A 15,654-nucleotide genomic window follows, 5' to 3' on the forward strand; every position below is an offset into this window, starting at 1 on the left:
TGCTTCCCTTTTACTACCCCGTGGGCAGAATGGCCCCTTGACCGCGGTGCAGTCTGGAGGATAAGCACGACAAGCGCGAGGGATGGGGCCTTTCTGTCGTTGACATCGCTGTGTTTTCAGTTGCTATCAACTGCCTGCTACTTCTTCGCGCATGCTTGTGAAAATCACAAAGTGGGTAAGGCCAGAAATGGCCTGGTGCCAAATGAGGGGGCCACGCACAATTTGTCTGTCACGCAGGAGGCTTCATTTGGGCCCCAAAGCTAAGCATCCACTCCTATGACGCATGACAGGACGGCTCTGAGCATCTGCCTGTGGCGTGTGTCCGACCTTGGTTGTCGCCCTTCTCTGAAAGCCAGCAGGGGGTGCCGGACTAGATGGCCCGTTGGGTCAAAGAGGCCCTTTTTCGGGTAAGGCCGAGCCGACGACATTCTTGAGAATGTCGCGTTCGGTATGCACAATATATATATTCTACATGTAACCGGCAAGAAACTTTGTCAGAGAGCAGGAACCTGTGATTGACATACCCCGCCGCAATGCTGAGGATTGGTTTTCAGACGCGGGCTACCAGACAACAAAAGTAGGCAGGTGGCCGCAGACACTCCAGTGAGGACAAACGCAGGGAAAATGCTGTGCAGATTCCACGTGTATTTCGCAGCTATTTGCAACACGGCAACGTTCCCTCTCTGTCATGTTTGTCTGCTAATCAAATCAGAGGTGCAAATCTCACTCTGTGTCACTCTACATTGCACGCCGCACTTTTGCCCCAGTTGTCATGGCTGATATGCAGCCATCTGAGACGGGCAGACTGAGGAGGCTGCTGCATTTCTTCTGAGTAATTGGCATTCCACAAAGCAGAGAGAAGGGTGCACCGTTCCCAGCGGCACTGCAATGCCGGGTCGATGCGTGGAGTGAACGGAGCAAGCCCCTTTTTCAACTCCAAGTGCAAAAAATCCTTTTAATATGTTGTCCCCTTATAGAGGACGTATCAGATATTAAACTGATAAGAACAGATACTACACTTGATCTTAGCCAAAAGGCCGAGAAGCGATAAACCCTTGCTATTTGCTGCCCCGCCCCACCTCCTGCACAGTTCTGGCTCGTCGTGGTGCAGTCGTTTCAAACGACCGCAAGAACGACTGCCGCTTGGCAGCTCCGCCCAGGAGCTCCTTGGTAAGTAGGTAAGTAAGTAAGTAAGTAAGTAAATAAGTAAGTAAGTGAGCTTTTGTTCATACAGCACTTTTTAAAACACACAGTCACAACGTGCTTTACAGACACATACACGTGCAAAATCGAAACAGATGGATTAATAAAACAGACAAACACGACACAGAGAGAAATCAACCAAAATGAAATAAAACAGGACACGGGAAGAAGAAGGGAGGTATGCAGAAAGGCTTGCGGACGTCAATGGCCTTTGAGGCGTCTTTGAGGGAGGGACGCCCCACAACAGGGTTAATGTGGGACCTACGGCTAGTTCTGGTTAGAAGTCTAGCTGCTGTATTTTGGATTAACTGTAAACGTTTCAAAGAAGACTGACCGAGGCAGGTGTAGAGGGAGTTACAGTAGCCTAACCGGGAGAAAATGAACGCGTGGATTCATTGTTCAAGAACAACGGGGGACAATATAGGTCTTATTTTTGCAATATTTCTGAACTGAGGAAAACAGGACTGGACAAGCTCATTAACGGGACGGTCAAGCGTCGTATACTGGTCGAAGGTGATACCTTTAGAAGACCTTTGGCCGTGGACTTAAACGTTGGGGTGAAGCGGGCCGATGAACTGAGTAGCAGCGGTGACAAGGATCGGTGCTCCCACACATCTTGTTACGGACAGCTGTTTTTGCTTTTCACAAACACACGAGGCTCTGCCAAACTGCAAAGCCTGCCAAAAATAGATTTAACTCGTGGGTGTTCCTCTCCACGGAAGTCTTTAGTAAAAGGCGAAAGACTTGTACGTTATGAAGAGAAACCAGAGTAAGTACGGCCCGCTCCTCGACAGCAGCCGAAGGAGCCCAGTCGTCCCAGCCACAACCTTCACGGTGAGCCTCACTCACGCCTCCCGGGCCACACCCATTCCCCTACCCCGCACTGCGCTTCAGGGAGTTTTGGGCGCCGGGATTGCTCGTCTGTCACGTCGTTGCCACTAGACCTTCTGGGGCCTGTACTACGAAGCAGGTTCTACACGCCGGGGACATATTTTCCTTAGCTGGCCTCCCCGAGCCTAACATTGGCCACCCGGATAACCAGTACTAGGAAGCTGCCTATCCACGAGGTCAAACGCGACAAAGAAGACCAGGAAATGCAGCCAAAGTACTACCGTCCCCCTCAGGCGCTGGAGAGGAGCAGGAGACATCAGAAGCGGATCAAAATGTGGAAACGCTTCACGATTTTGCGTGTCATCCTTTCGCAGGGGCCATGCTAATCTTCTCTGTATCGAATCCAATTTTTCATACGTGCTGCCGTAGCAAGCACACAAGTCCTCAGGCGCTGCTTCCCTTTTACTACCCCGTGGGCAGAATGGCCCCTTGACCGCGGTGCAGTCTGGAGGATAAGCACGACAAGCGCGAGGGATGGGGCCTTTCTGTCGTTGACATCGCTGTGTTTTCAGTTGCTATCAACTGCCTGCTACTTCTTCGCGCATGCTTGTGAAAATCACAAAGTGGGTAAGGCCAGAAATGGCCTGGTGCCAAATGAGGGGGCCACGCACAATTTGTCTGTCACGCAGGAGGCTTCATTTGGGCCCCAAAGCTAAGCATCCACTCCTATGACGCATGACAGGACGGCTCTGAGCATCTGCCTGTGGCGTGTGTCCGACCTTGGTTGTCGCCCTTCTCTGAAAGCCAGCAGGGGGTGCCGGACTAGATGGCCCGTTGGGTCAAAGAGGCCCTTTTTCGGGTAAGGCCGAGCCGACGACATTCTTGAGAATGTCGCGTTCGGTATGCACAATATATATATTCTACATGTAACCGGCAAGAAACTTTGTCAGAGAGCAGGAACCTGTGATTGACATACCCCGCCGCAATGCTGAGGATTGGTTTTCAGACGCGGGCTACCAGACAACAAAAGTAGGCAGGTGGCCGCAGACACTCCAGTGAGGACAAACGCAGGGAAAATGCTGTGCAGATTCCACGTGTATTTTGCAGCTATTTGCAACACGGCAACGTTCCCTCTCTGTCATGTTTGTCTGCTAATCAAATCAGAGGTGCAAATCTCACTCTGTGTCACTCTACATTGCACGCCGCACTTTTGCCCCAGTTGTCATGGCTGATATGCAGCCATCTGAGACGGACAGACTGAGGAGGCTGCTGCATTTCTTCTGAGTAATTGGCATTCCACAAAGCAGAGAGAAGGGTGCACCGTTCCCAGCGGCACTGCAATGCCGGGTCGATGCGTGGAGTGAACGGAGCAAGCCCCTTTTTCAACTCCAAGTGCAAAAAATCCTTTTAATATGTTGTCCCCTTATAGAGGACGTATCAGATATTAAACTGATAAGAACAGATACTACACTTGATCTTAGCCAAAAGGCCGAGAAGCGATGAACCCTTGCTGTTTGCTGCCCCGCCCCACCTCCTGCACAGTTCTGGCTCGTCGTGGTGCAGTCGTTTCAAACGACCGCAAGAACGACTGCCGCTTGGCAGCTCCGCCCAGGAGCTCCTTGGTAAGTAGGTAAGTAAGTAAGTAAGTAAGTAAATAAGTAAGTAAGTGAGCTTTTGTTCATACAGCACTTTTTAAAACACACAGTCACAACGTGCTTTACAGACACGTACACGTGCAAAATCGAAACAGATGGATTAATAAAACAGACAAACACGACACAGAGAGAAATCAACCAAAATGAAATAAAACAGGACACGGGAAGAAGAAGGGAGGTATGCAGAAAGGCTTGCGGACGTCAATGGCCTTTGAGGCGTCTTTGAGGGAGGGACGCCCCACAACAGGGTTAATGTGGGACCTACGGCTAGTTCTGGTTAGAAGTCTAGCTGCTGTATTTTGGATTAACTGTAAACGTTTCAAAGAAGACTGACCGAGGCAGGTGTAGAGGGAGTTACAGTAGCCTAACCGGGAGAAAATGAACGCGTGGATTCATTGTTCAAGAACAACGGGGGACAATATAGGTCTTATTTTTGCAATATTTCTGAACTGAGGAAAACAGGACTGGACAAGCTCATTAACGGGACGGTCAAGCGTCGTATACTGGTCGAAGGTGATACCTTTAGAAGACCTTTGGCCGTGGACTTAAACGTTGGGGTGAAGCGGGCCGATGAACTGAGTAGCAGCGGTGACAAGGATCGGTGCTCCCACACATCTTGTTACGGACAGCTGTTTTTGCTTTTCACAAACACACGAGGCTCTGCCAAACTGCAAAGCCTGCCAAAAATAGATTTAACTCGTGGGTGTTCCTCTCCACGGAAGTCTTTAGTAAAAGGCGAAAGACTTGTACGTTATGAAGAGAAACCAGAGTAAGTACGGCCCGCTCCTCGACAGCAGCCGAAGGAGCCCAGTCGTCCCAGCCACAACCTTCACGGTGAGCCTCACTCACGCCTCCCGGGCCACACCCATTCCCCTACCCCGCACTGCGCTTCAGGGAGTTTTGGGCGCCGGGATTGCTCGTCTGTCACGTCGTTGCCACTAGACCTTCTGGGGCCTGTACTACGAAGCAGGTTCTACACGCCGGGGACATATTTTCCTTAGCTGGCCTCCCCGAGCCTAACATTGGCCACCCGGATAACCAGTACTAGGAAGCTGCCTATCCACGAGGTCAAACGCGACAAAGAAGACCAGGAAATGCAGCCAAAGTACTACCGTCCCCCTCAGGCGCTGGAGAGGAGCAGGAGACATCAGAAGCGGATCAAAATGTGGAAACGCTTCACGATTTTGCGTGTCATCCTTTCGCAGGGGCCATGCTAATCTTCTCTGTATCGAATCCAATTTTTCATACGTGCTGCCGTAGCAAGCACACAAGTCCTCAGGCGCTGCTTCCCTTTTACTACCCCGTGGGCAGAATGGCCCCTTGACCGCGGTGCAGTCTGGAGGATAAGCACGACAAGCGCGAGGGATGGGGCCTTTCTGTCGTTGACATCGCTGTGTTTTCAGTTGCTATCAACTGCCTGCTACTTCTTCGCGCATGCTTGTGAAAATCACAAAGTGGGTAAGGCCAGAAATGGCCTGGTGCCAAATGAGGGGGCCACGCACAATTTGTCTGTCACGCAGGAGGCTTCATTTGGGCCCCAAAGCTAAGCATCCACTCCTATGACGCATGACAGGACGGCTCTGAGCATCTGCCTGTGGCGTGTGTCCGACCTTGGTTGTCGCCCTTCTCTGAAAGCCAGCAGGGGGTGCCGGACTAGATGGCCCATTGGGTCAAAGAGGCCCTTTTTCGGGTAAGGCCGAGCCGACGACATTCTTGAGAATGTCGCGTTCGGTATGCACAATATATATATTCTACATGTAACCGGCAAGAAACTTTGTCAGAGAGCAGGAACCTGTGATTGACATACCCCGCCGCAATGCTGAGGATTGGTTTTCAGACGCGGGCTACCAGACAACAAAAGTAGGCAGGTGGCCGCAGACACTCCAGTGAGGACAAACGCAGGGAAAATGCTGTGCAGATTCCAGGTGTATTTCGCAGCTATTTGCAACACGGCAACGTTCCCTCTCTGTCATGTTTGTCTGCTAATCAAATCAGAGGTGCAAATCTCACTCTGTGTCACTCTACATTGCACGCCGCACTTTTGCCCCAGTTGTCATGGCTGATATGCAGCCATCTGAGACGGGCAGACTGAGGAGGCTGCTGCATTTCTTCTGAGTAATTGGCATTCCACAAAGCAGAGAGAAGGGTGCACCGTTCCCAGCGGCACTGCAATGCCGGGTCGATGCGTGGAGTGAACGGAGCAAGCCCCTTTTTCAACTCCAAGTGCAAAAAATCCTTTTAATATGTTGTCCCCTTATAGAGGACGTATCAGATATTAAACTGATAAGAACAGATTTTTCTTTCGAAAAAATTTATTGACACTCATTTCAAACACATTTCATCAAAGTTGTTCGTATTCATGACATAAAAGTTACCTTGAAAATGCAATTCATAAATAAATAAATAAATAAATCAGTGTGATCTGTAAAACCACATTTAAAACAATAAAACTTTTGTTTTAAGAGGTATTACAGATAAAACCAGCATTGTCACAGGTAAAAGCCATTCATAAAACACTTCTCATGTGGATGACAGTATGTTTTGAGTGTCCATTTTAAAAGTCTTTAAAAAGGAGTGCATTTCGTTAAGATGTTTTTGCCAGGTCCTTCTTTGTGCAGGAGCGCAGTGAGTCCCTACCAAGGGTGACTCATTCCGCTCTCCCAAACAACGGGTCTCTCGGGATCCTGTCGTGGTGCTCAGAGGAGACTCTCACCCTGATGCTCCTTCCCACCTGCCTCACCCGGAGAGCCAGGCCGCCGCTGCTTTGACCTTTTTGCGTGTAGCTCCGGCTCCTTCCTCCGAATGGGCACAGAGGCGATGCTTCTTTGTGGCTGTGTCCTAGGCCCGCCGCCAGCAGCTCCGGCCGCTTGGGCCGTGGCTGCGGCCATCCGGATCACAGCCACGGGGGGGATCTGCATGTGCTTTCTTACCAGCAAGTTTCTGGAGGTCCACATGGCGTCTTTGATGGCAGCTAGGGTGAGCCACTGCTTGGCAAAGTCATTCTTTTTTATCGCTGTTTGGCTCACCCCATAGAGCACTAGTTGTGCTGTGAGGACCTCCCTTGCTGGCAAGTACGGGAATTGTAAGGAGCCGGCTGTTGCCCACTGGTCTACGGCAGCACTGCACTCCCAGAGCAGATGCCTCACCGACTCAGGCGCGCCACAACCAGGTCGGGGGCAGGTTGAGAGCGTTGACATGCCCCGGGAGTGCATAACGGACCTGACTGGGAGGATCTCATGAGCCACCATCCATGACAGGTCCCGGAGTCTGTTTGAAAGAGCGGAATGATTGACGTTGCGCCAAACTGTCGAGGGCTCGCCAAATGCGAGCCCGCGCACTGGACTCACTGGTTCCCGCTCCTGCACAACAGAAATCAGAGACCGATGGTTAGTTAAAATATGCAACTCCTCCTGCTCCAAGTTAAAATGCTTTAAAAACGTCTGGATAAAAGCATAAACCGGTGGCAGGTTAAAAGACACAGGCACTTTAAGATCTGTGGGTAAAAACTTCATCTTTCTGAGGTAAGATCCCATCCAGAATCGCGTCATTGCTTTTGTCTTGGGGTTTCCGGATGGGTCTGTAGCTATTTTGAGGTGCAGTGTTGTGTATCTACTTCCTAAAAACAGATATAGATCGGGCACTCCTTTTCCTCCTTTTTCTTTTGGCTTCTTCATGATCTCTCTTCTTAGCCTTTCCCACTTCGAGCCCCACAGAAAATAAAAGATGGCTCGGTCCAGATCTAAAAGCACTCTCCTAGGTGGGATAAAAACAGAACTGATCAGTAAAAGCAAAGGTAAAATCACTGCTTTAATGATTAAAACCTTTCCTTCCATGGTCAGTCCTCTAAGTCCCCAGTACCCTAGTCTTTGCCTTACTTTCCCTACCACGTCTGGCCAATTTATTCTACCTCCCCCTTCCCTGTCAAATTTAATCCCCAGTATTTTCTGGTCAGTCTGGGTCATAGTCAAAGGGAGTCCTGTCGTCTCAGTCGCTGTCCATGGTCCATAAAACTGGGCTTGGGTCTTGCCTCTGTTTAATTTAGACCCAGAGGCCCGTCCAAACCAGTCAGTCAAGTCCAGCGTCCTGTTGACAGATAAAAGGTCAGTGCATAAAATGTTCACGTCGTCCATATATAAAACACACTTGGTAACAAGTCCTCCGCTCCCTGGAACTCCCACCCCATTGATTCGTTGGTCCCTTCTCAAGACCTGTGCCAGTGGTTCTATACAGGTGACATAGAGGAGGGCAGATAACGGACAACCCTGACGGACGCCGCAGTTGATATCGACTGCTTTTGTCAGATGCCCGTTAACAACGAATTTGCTGGTAATGCCCCGGTACAGCAATCCCACCCAAGCTACGAACCTCTCTGGGAACCCCATTTTTAGCATTACCTGGAAAAGGTACTGGTGCGAGACCCGATCAAAGGCTTTCTCAAAATCTAGATTGAGTACTACTAGCCGGATGTTTCTGTCTCTCGCGTAACAGATGGTGTCTCGGATCAGTACGAGGCTGTCGGTGATCTTCCTCCCCGGGATGGCACAGGCTTGATCCGGGTGAATCACCTCTTCTAAAACCAAGGACATACGTGATGCTAAAACTTTACTAAAAAGTTTGCAGTCAAAATTTAAAAGTGTGATAGGTCTCCAGTTCTTCAGGTCAGTCTTGTCTTTCTTTTTGTGAAGAAGAGTCACTATCCCTACTCTAAAACTGTCAGGAAGTCGGTAAAAACGCTCAAAATCCATAAAAACAGTAAGCAAGTCAGGTGCTAAATACTGATAAGAACAGATACTACACTTGATCTTAGCCAAAAGGCCGAGAAGCGATGAACCCTTGCTGTTTGCTGCCCCGCCCCACCTCCTGCACAGTTCTGGCTCGTCGTGGTGCAGTCGTTTCAAACGACCGCAAGAACGACTGCCGCTTGGCAGCTCCGCCCAGGAGCTCCTTGGTAAGTAGGTAAGTAAGTAAGTAAGTAAGTAAATAAGTAAGTAAGTGAGCTTTTGTTCATACAGCACTTTTTAAAACACACAGTCACAACGTGCTTTACAGACACGTACACGTGCAAAATCGAAACAGATGGATTAATAAAACAGACAAACACGACACAGAGAGAAATCAACCAAAATGAAATAAAACAGGACACGGGAAGAAGAAGGGAGGTATGCAGAAAGGCTTGCGGACGTCAATGGCCTTTGAGGCGTCTTTGAGGGAGGGACGCCCCACAACAGGGTTAATGTGGGACCTACGGCTAGTTCTGGTTAGAAGTCTAGCTGCTGTATTTTGGATTAACTGTAAACGTTTCAAAGAAGACTGACCGAGGCAGGTGTAGAGGGAGTTACAGTAGCCTAACCGGGAGAAAATGAACGCGTGGATTCATTGTTCAAGAACAACGGGGGACAATATAGGTCTTATTTTTGCAATATTTCTTAACTGAGGAAAACAGGACTGGACAAGCTCATTAACGGGACGGTCAAGCGTCGTATACTGGTCGAAGGTGATACCTTTAGAAGACCTTTGGCCGTGGACTTAAACGTTGGGGTGAAGCGGGCCGATGAACTGAGTAGCAGCGGTGACAAGGATCGGTGCTCCCACACATCTTGTTACGGACAGCTGTTTTTGCTTTTCACAAACACACGAGGCTCTGCCAAACTGCAAAGCCTGCCAAAAATAGATTTAACTCGTGGGTGTTCCTCTCCACGGAAGTCTTTAGTAAAAGGCGAAAGACTTGTACGTTATGAAGAGAAACCAGAGTAAGTACGGCCCGCTCCTCGACAGCAGCCGAAGGAGCCCAGTCGTCCCAGCCACAACCTTCACGGTGAGCCTCACTCACGCCTCCCGGGCCACACCCATTCCCCTACCCCGCACTGCGCTTCAGGGAGTTTTGGGCGCCGGGATTGCTCGTCTGTCACGTCGTTGCCACTAGACCTTCTGGGGCCTGTACTACGAAGCAGGTTCTACACGCCGGGGACATATTTTCCTTAGCTGGCCTCCCCGAGCCTAACATTGGCCACCCGGATAACCAGTACTAGGAAGCTGCCTATCCACGAGGTCAAACGCGACAAAGAAGACCAGGAAATGCAGCCAAAGTACTACCGTCCCCCTCAGGCGCTGGAGAGGAGCAGGAGACATCAGAAGCGGATCAAAATGTGGAAACGCTTCACGATTTTGCGTGTCATCCTTTCGCAGGGGCCATGCTAATCTTCTCTGTATCGAATCCAATTTTTCATACGTGCTGCCGTAGCAAGCACACAAGTCCTCAGGCGCTGCTTCCCTTTTACTACCCCGTGGGCAGAATGGCCCCTTGACCGCGGTGCAGTCTGGAGGATAAGCACGACAAGCGCGAGGGATGGGGCCTTTCTGTCGTTGACATCGCTGTGTTTTCAGTTGCTATCAACTGCCTGCTACTTCTTCGCGCATGCTTGTGAAAATCACAAAGTGGGTAAGGCCAGAAATGGCCTGGTGCCAAATGAGGGGGCCACGCACAATTTGTCTGTCACGCAGGAGGCTTCATTTGGGCCCCAAAGCTAAGCATCCACTCCTATGACGCATGACAGGACGGCTCTGAGCATCTGCCTGTGGCGTGTGTCCGACCTTGGTTGTCGCCCTTCTCTGAAAGCCAGCAGGGGGTGCCGGACTAGATGGCCCATTGGGTCAAAGAGGCCCTTTTTCGGGTAAGGCCGAGCCGACGACATTCTTGAGAATGTCGCGTTCGGTATGCACAATATATATATTCTACATGTAACCGGCAAGAAACTTTGTCAGAGAGCAGGAACCTGTGATTGACATACCCCGCCGCAATGCTGAGGATTGGTTTTCAGACGCGGGCTACCAGACAACGAAAGTAGGCAGGTGGCCGCAGACACTCCAGTGAGGACAAACGCAGGGAAAATGCTGTGCAGATTCCAGGTGTATTTCGCAGCTATTTGCAACACGGCAACGTTCCCTCTCTGTCATGTTTGTCTGCTAATCAAATCAGAGGTGCAAATCTCACTCTGTGTCACTCTACATTGCACGCCGCACTTTTGCCCCAGTTGTCATGGCTGATATGCAGCCATCTGAGACGGGCAGACTGAGGAGGCTGCTGCATTTCTTCTGAGTAATTGGCATTCCACAAAGCAGAGAGAAGGGTGCACCATTCCCAGCGGCACTGCAATGCCGGGTCGATGCGTGGAGTGAACGGAGCAAGCCCCTTTTTCAACTCCAAGTGCAAAAAATCCTTTTAATATGTTGTCCCCTTATAGAGGACGTATCAGATATTAAACTGATAAGAACAGATACTACACTTGATCTTAGCCAAAAGGCCGAGAAGCGATGAACCCTTGCTGTTTGCTGCCCCGCCCCACCTCCTGCACAGTTCTGGCTCGTCGTGGTGCAGTCGTTTCAAACGACCGCAAGAACGACTGCCGCTTGGCAGCTCCGCCCAGGAGCTCCTTGGTAAGTAGGTAAGTAAGTAAGTAAGTAAGTAAATAAGTAAGTAAGTGAGCTTTTGTTCATACAGCACTTTTTAAAACACACAGTCACAACGTGCTTTACAGACACGTACACGTGCAAAATCGAAACAGATGGATTAATAAAACAGACAAACACGACACAGAGAGAAATCAACCAAAATGAATTAAAACAGGACACGGGAAGAAGAAGGGAGGTATGCAGAAAGGCTTGCGGACGTCAATGGCCTTTGAGGCGTCTTTGAGGGAGGGAAGCCCCACAACAGGGTTAATGTGGGACCTACGGCTAGTTCTGGTTAGAAGTCTAGCTGCTGTATTTTGGATTAACTGTAAACGTTTCAAAGAAGACTGACCGAGGCAGGTGTAGAGGGAGTTACAGTAGCCTAACCGGGAGAAAATGAACGCGTGGATTAATTGTTCAAGAACAACGGGGGACAATATAGGTCTTATTTTTGCAATATTTCTTAACTGAGGAAAACAGGACTGGACAAGCTCATTAACGGGACGGTCAAGCGTCGTATACTGGTCGAAGGTGATACCTTTAGAAGACCTTTGGCCGTGGACTTAAACGTTGGGGTGAAGCGGGCCGATGAACTGAGTAGCAGCGGTGACAAGGATCGGTGCTCCCACACATCTTGTTACGGACAGCTGTTTTTGCTTTTCACAAACACACGAGGCTCTGCCAAACTGCAAAGCCTGCCAAAAATAGATTTAACTCGTGGGTGTTCCTCTCCACGGAAGTCTTTAGTAAAAGGCGAAAGACTTGTACGTTATGAAGAGAAACCAGAGTAAGTACGGCCCGCTCCTCGACAGCAGCCGAAGGAGCCCAGTCGTCCCAGCCACAACCTTCACGGTGAGCCTCACTCACGCCTCCCGGGCCACACCCATTCCCCTACCCCGCACTGCGCTTCAGGGAGTTTTGGGCGCCGGGATTGCTCGTCTGTCACGTCGTTGCCACTAGACCTTCTGGGGCCTGTACTACGAAGCAGGTTCTACACGCCGGGGACATATTTTCCTTAGCTGGCCTCCCCGAGCCTAACATTGGCCACCCGGATAACCAGTACTAGGAAGCTGCCTATCCACGAGGTCAAACGCGACAAAGAAGACCAGGAAATGCAGCCAAAGTACTACCGTCCCCCTCAGGCGCTGGAGAGGAGCAGGAGACATCAGAAGCGGATCAAAATGTGGAAACGCTTCACGATTTTGCGTGTCATCCTTTCGCAGGGGCCATGCTAATCTTCTCTGTATCGAATCCAATTTTTCATACGTGCTGCCGTAGCAAGCACACAAGTCCTCAGGCGCTGCTTCCCTTTTACTACCCCGTGGGCAGAATGGCCCCTTGACCGCGGTGCAGTCTGGAGGATAAGCACGACAAGCGCGAGGGATGGGGCCTTTCTGTCGTTGACATCGCTGTGTTTTCAGTTGCTATCAACTGCCTGCTACTTCTTCGCGCATGCTTGTGAAAATCACAAAGTGGGTAAGGCCAGAAATGGCCTGGTGCCAAATGAGGGGGCCACGCACAATTTGTCTGTCACGCAGGAGGCTTCATTTGGGCCCCAAAGCTAAGCATCCACTCCTATGACGCATGACAGGACGGCTCTGAGCATCTGCCTGTGGCGTGTGTCCGACCTTGGTTGTCGCCCTTCTCTGAAAGCCAGCAGGGGGTGCCGGACTAGATGGCCCATTGGGTCAAAGAGGCCCTTTTTCGGGTAAGGCCGAGCCGACGACATTCTTGAGAGTGTCGCGTTCGGTATGCACAATATATATATTCTACATGTAACCGGCAAGAAACTTTGTCAGAGAGCAGGAACCTGTGATTGACATACCCCGCCGCAATGCTGAGGATTGGTTTTCAGACGCGGGCTACCAGACAACAAAAGTAGGCAGGTGGCCGCAGACACTCCAGTGAGGACAAAGGCAGGGAAAATGCTGTGCAGATTCCACGTGTATTTCGCAGCTATTTGCAACACGGCAACGTTCCCTCTCTGTCATGTTTGTCTGCTAATCAAATCAGAGGTGCAAATCTCACTCTGTGTCACTCTACATTGCACGCCGCACTTTTGCCCCAGTTGTCATGGCTGATATGCAGCCATCTGAGACGGGCAGACTGAGGAGGCTGCTGCATTTCTTCTGAGTAATTGGCATTCCACAAAGCAGAGAGAAGGGTGCACCGTTCCCAGCGGCACTGCAATGCCGGGTCGATGCGTGGAGTGAACGGAGCAAGCCCCTTTTTCAACTGCAAGTGCAAAAAATCCTTTTAATATGTTGTCCCCTTATAGAGGACGTATCAGATATTAAACTGATAAGAACAGATACTACACTCGATCTTAGCCAAAAGGCCGAGAAGCGATGAACCCTTGCTGTTTGCTGCCCCGCCCCACCTCCTGCACAGTTCTGGCTCGTCGTGGTGCAGTCGTTTCAAACGACCGCAAGAACGACTGCCGCTTGGCAGCTCCGCCCAGGAGCTCCTTGGTAAGTAGGTAAGTAAGTAAGTAAGTAAGTAAATAAGTAAGTAAGTGAGCTTTTGTTCATACAGCACTTTTTAAAACACACAGTCACAACGTGCTTTACAGACACGTACACGTGCAAAATCGAAACAGATGGATTAATAAAACAGACAAACACGACACAGAGAGAAATCAACCAAAATGAAATAAAACAGGACACGGGAAGAAGAAGGGAGGTATGCAGAAAGGCTTGCGGACGTCAATGGCCTTTGAGGCGTCTTTGAGGGAGGGACGCCCCACAACAGGGTTAATGTGGGACCTACGGCTAGTTCTGGTTAGAAGTCTAGCTGCTGTATTTTGGATTAACTGTAAACGTTTCAAAGAAGACTGACCGAGGCAGGTGTAGAGGGAGTTACAGTAGCCTAACCGGGAGAAAATGAACGCGTGGATTCATTGTTCAAGAACAACGGGGGACAATATAGGTCTTATTTTTGCAATATTTCTTAACTGAGGAAAACAGGACTGGACAAGCTCATTAACGGGACGGTCAAGCGTCGTATACTGGTCGAAGGTGATACCTTTAGAAGACCTTTGGCCGTGGACTTAAACGTTGGGGTGAAGCGGGCCGATGAACTGAGTAGCAGCGGTGACAAGGATCGGTGCTCCCACACATCTTGTTACGGACAGCTGTTTTTGCTTTTCACAAACACACGAGGCTCTGCCAAACTGCAAAGCCTGCCAAAAATAGATTTAACTCGTGGGTGTTCCTCTCCACGGAAGTCTTTAGTAAAAGGCGAAAGACTTGTACGTTATGAAGAGAAACCAGAGTAAGTACGGCCCGCTCCTCGACAGCAGCCGAAGGAGCCCAGTCGTCCCAGCCACAACCTTCACGGTGAGCCTCACTCACGCCTCCCGGGCCACACCCATTCCCCTACCCCGCACTGCGCTTCAGGGAGTTTTGGGCGCCGGGATTGCTCGTCTGTCACGTCGTTGCCACTAGACCTTCTGGGGCCTGTACTACGAAGCAGGTTCTACACGCCGGGGACATATTTTCCTTAGCTGGCCTCCCCGAGCCTAACATTGGCCACCCGGATAACCAGTACTAGGAAGCTGCCTATCCACGAGGTCAAACGCGACAAAGAAGACCAGGAAATGCAGCCAAAGTACTACCGTCCCCCTCAGGCGCTGGAGAGGAGCAGGAGACATCAGAAGCGGATCAAAATGTGGAAACGCTTCACGATTTTGCGTGTCATCCTTTCGCAGGGGCCATGCTAATCTTCTCTGTATCGAATCCAATTTTTCATACGTGCTGCCGTAGCAAGCACACAAGTCCTCAGGCGCTGCTTCCCTTTTACTACCCCGTGGGCAGAATGGCCCCTTGACCGCGGTGCAGTCTGGAGGATAAGCACGACAAGCGCGAGGGATGGGGCCTTTCTGTCGTTGACATCGCTGTGTTTTCAGTTGCTATCAACTGCCTGCTACTTCTTCGCGCATGCTTGTGAAAATCACAAAGTGGGTAAGGCCAGAAATGGCCTGGTGCCAAATGAGGGGGCCACGCACAATTTGTCTGTCACGCAGGAGGCTTCATTTGGGCCCCAAAGCTAAGCATCCACTCCTATGACGCATGACAGGACGGCTCTGAGCATCTGCCTGTGGCGTGTGTCCGACCTTGGTTGTCGCCCTTCTCTGAAAGCCAGCAGGGGGTGCCGGACTAGATGGCCCATTGGGTCAAAGAGGCCCTTTTTCGGGTAAGGCCGAGCCGACGACATTCTTGAGAGTGTCGCGTTCGGTATGCACAATATATATATTCTACATGTAACCGGCAAGAAACTTTGTCAGAGAGCAGGAACCTGTGATTGACATACCCCGCCGCAATGCTGAGGATTGGTTTTCAGACGCGGGCTACCAGACAACGAAAGTAGGCAGGTGGCCGCAGACACTCCAGTGAGGACAAACGCAGGGAAAATGCTGTGCAGATTCCAGGTGTATTTCGCAGCTATTTGCAACACGGCAACGTTCCCTCTCTGTCATGTTTGTCTGCTAATCAAATCAGAGGTGCAAATCTCACTC

General features: G+C 50.4%; 14 non-coding genes and 2 pseudogenes across 14 annotated transcripts; all 16 read right to left on the reverse strand.

The window, feature by feature from the left end:
* Positions 1-858: 858 nt before the first annotated feature.
* On the reverse strand, positions 859-1,049 carry LOC122991158. Its single transcript, XR_006405577.1, has one exon. It is a non-coding gene; the product is annotated as a U2 spliceosomal RNA (small nuclear RNA).
* Positions 1,050-1,860: 811 nt separating this feature from the next.
* On the reverse strand, positions 1,861-1,976 carry LOC122991323. The gene has a single exon (XR_006405725.1). It is a non-coding gene; the product is annotated as a U5 spliceosomal RNA (small nuclear RNA).
* A 387-nt stretch (positions 1,977-2,363) lies between these two features.
* LOC122991401 lies at positions 2,364-2,470 on the reverse strand. Its single transcript, XR_006405799.1, has one exon. It is a non-coding gene; the product is annotated as a U6 spliceosomal RNA (small nuclear RNA).
* Positions 2,471-3,344: 874 nt separating this feature from the next.
* On the reverse strand, positions 3,345-3,535 carry LOC122991160. Its single transcript, XR_006405578.1, has one exon. It is a non-coding gene; the product is annotated as a U2 spliceosomal RNA (small nuclear RNA).
* Positions 3,536-4,346: 811 nt separating this feature from the next.
* LOC122991325 lies at positions 4,347-4,462 on the reverse strand. Its single transcript, XR_006405727.1, has one exon. It is a non-coding gene; the product is annotated as a U5 spliceosomal RNA (small nuclear RNA).
* A 387-nt stretch (positions 4,463-4,849) lies between these two features.
* On the reverse strand, positions 4,850-4,956 carry LOC122991402. The gene has a single exon (XR_006405800.1). It is a non-coding gene; the product is annotated as a U6 spliceosomal RNA (small nuclear RNA).
* An 874-nt stretch (positions 4,957-5,830) lies between these two features.
* LOC122991250 lies at positions 5,831-6,005 on the reverse strand (annotated as a pseudogene).
* Positions 6,006-8,404: 2,399 nt separating this feature from the next.
* Positions 8,405-8,516, reverse strand: LOC122991259 (annotated as a pseudogene).
* An 811-nt stretch (positions 8,517-9,327) lies between these two features.
* LOC122991326 lies at positions 9,328-9,443 on the reverse strand. Its single transcript, XR_006405728.1, has one exon. It is a non-coding gene; the product is annotated as a U5 spliceosomal RNA (small nuclear RNA).
* Positions 9,444-9,830: 387 nt separating this feature from the next.
* On the reverse strand, positions 9,831-9,937 carry LOC122991403. The gene has a single exon (XR_006405801.1). It is a non-coding gene; the product is annotated as a U6 spliceosomal RNA (small nuclear RNA).
* An 874-nt stretch (positions 9,938-10,811) lies between these two features.
* LOC122991201 lies at positions 10,812-11,002 on the reverse strand. The gene has a single exon (XR_006405617.1). It is a non-coding gene; the product is annotated as a U2 spliceosomal RNA (small nuclear RNA).
* An 811-nt stretch (positions 11,003-11,813) lies between these two features.
* Positions 11,814-11,929, reverse strand: LOC122991327. The gene has a single exon (XR_006405729.1). It is a non-coding gene; the product is annotated as a U5 spliceosomal RNA (small nuclear RNA).
* A 387-nt stretch (positions 11,930-12,316) lies between these two features.
* LOC122991404 lies at positions 12,317-12,423 on the reverse strand. The gene has a single exon (XR_006405802.1). It is a non-coding gene; the product is annotated as a U6 spliceosomal RNA (small nuclear RNA).
* Positions 12,424-13,297: 874 nt separating this feature from the next.
* Positions 13,298-13,488, reverse strand: LOC122991242. Its single transcript, XR_006405658.1, has one exon. It is a non-coding gene; the product is annotated as a U2 spliceosomal RNA (small nuclear RNA).
* Positions 13,489-14,299: 811 nt separating this feature from the next.
* Positions 14,300-14,415, reverse strand: LOC122991328. The gene has a single exon (XR_006405730.1). It is a non-coding gene; the product is annotated as a U5 spliceosomal RNA (small nuclear RNA).
* A 387-nt stretch (positions 14,416-14,802) lies between these two features.
* LOC122991405 lies at positions 14,803-14,909 on the reverse strand. Its single transcript, XR_006405803.1, has one exon. It is a non-coding gene; the product is annotated as a U6 spliceosomal RNA (small nuclear RNA).
* Positions 14,910-15,654: the final 745 nt, after the last annotated feature.

The sequence above is a fragment of the Thunnus albacares genome, chromosome 10, assembly GCF_914725855.1.
Source record: "Thunnus albacares chromosome 10, fThuAlb1.1, whole genome shotgun sequence".
In the NCBI taxonomy this organism is placed as follows: domain Eukaryota; kingdom Metazoa; phylum Chordata; class Actinopteri; order Scombriformes; family Scombridae; genus Thunnus; species Thunnus albacares.